Source organism: Octodon degus, unplaced genomic scaffold (genome assembly GCF_000260255.1).
Source record: "Octodon degus isolate 3935 unplaced genomic scaffold, OctDeg1.0 scaffold00029, whole genome shotgun sequence".
NCBI classification, from domain to species: domain Eukaryota; kingdom Metazoa; phylum Chordata; class Mammalia; order Rodentia; family Octodontidae; genus Octodon; species Octodon degus.
In genome coordinates, this window is record NW_004524605.1 from 16,854,785 (window position 1) to 16,856,232 (window position 1,448).

At 39.8% G+C, this 1,448-nt stretch overlaps 1 protein-coding gene and 1 pseudogene across 3 annotated transcripts in view; both read right to left on the reverse strand.

The window, feature by feature from the left end:
• The window catches only part of Atp10b (ATPase phospholipid transporting 10B (putative)), a 224,934-nt gene that overhangs the window by 80,193 nt on the left and 143,293 nt on the right, over positions 1–1,448 (reverse strand). The gene's annotated exons all lie outside the window — the stretch shown is intronic.
• The window catches only part of LOC105741936, a 5,505-nt pseudogene that overhangs the window by 2,620 nt on the left and 1,437 nt on the right, over positions 1–1,448 (reverse strand).

The following is a 1,448-nucleotide window of genomic DNA, read 5'->3' on the forward strand; positions in this document are numbered from 1 at the left end:
TTGGGAGGCTGAAAACAGGAGGATCACTATGAGTCTGATCTGTGTAGTGAGACCCTGTAGACCTTGTACTTCAAAAAAAAAAAAAAAGTTTGGATAAATGTGCAAACAGAACCTGAAATAAAGCAATTGTCTCATAATTGGTGAGCTAGAATTGCAGCTCACGTCACCAGAGCAGAAAGCTCATCACTGTTGACCTCGTTGTCATCAACACCAGACCCTTATCCTTCTATTTTCTCCTGTTTTCATTATTGCCAAAGCTCTTCTTGAGTGCCTAGTGTATACCGTGGAACAACTATGTAGTTTATACACGCCACCTCCTTTAATGCTCATGATGAACTCTATCAGGTATGTTCTGTTCTTTTATTTTTTAACAAGTGAAGAAGGTGAGGCTCAGAGAGGATCTACGTCTGTCCTGGTGCCACTTAGCTAAAGAGCAGGGTGAACATGCTTGTCCTTCTCATGGCTGATGGCTAAGTGTCTGCTGCCTTAGCCCCACTGCTATTTGGATGCATAGATGAAAGGTTAGAGCTCCAGTGCCCTTCTGGGCCTTATTTCCATCCCTGCTCTGTTTACATTTTTTTTGTTTTTATATTTGCAGTACTGGTATTGAACCCACAGCTGCATGTATGCTAGGCAAGTGTCCAATAGCTCAGCTATGCCCTAGGCCTTTCTTTTATATTTACGACAGGGTCTATAGGATCTATAGGGTCTCAGTACATAGACTGGAGTCATAGTGATTTTCCTGTTTTCAGCCTTCCAATGTGTGTGCCACTATGCCCAGTCTCAATCGCTGTCTCAGTGCCTCACAGACGGGGCTGGCACAGCATGCCAGGGATTGAACCCTGGCCACTGTGCTCTGCCTAAGAAGGTACTTTAATCCACTGAGCTAGTTGGCCAGCCTTTATTTTTGAATTTTGAGACAAGGTCTTGCTGAGTTGCTAAGGCTGGCCTTGATTGATTTAACTACCTTTACTTGAATGAAGTGCTTGGTATAATGAATTCTTTCTTTAATACATAGTAGAAAATATATAAAAATTACTATTTATTCAGTGTAAAGTTGCCTTTTTCAAATATATGTGCATTTTAAAGGGTAAGAGTAGATGCTAAGGCACTACATTGCTTAGAAAACATTCTTCTGAGGGTTTTAATTTATTTTAGCATTAAGATGTTTTTATGTTGTTCTACTTCCTTGATAGAGCCCACTCTATTGCCTATAAATGCTTTTACTTCAGCCAGTAAGAGTTGCTTTTTTTTTTTTGGAACAGCACAAACATTATTTGCCTAGTAAGCAATGATTAAAGTTCTTACCTAGGATATATGATATAAAAATAGGTCATGAGGTCCCCCAAATCACTGCTCAGTTTTTTAGCCTAATGCAGTACAAAATGGTTTCTTCCACACAAATACAAGCTTTTCACTCATGTTTCTCAAAAACTGTCTCCAGCAGT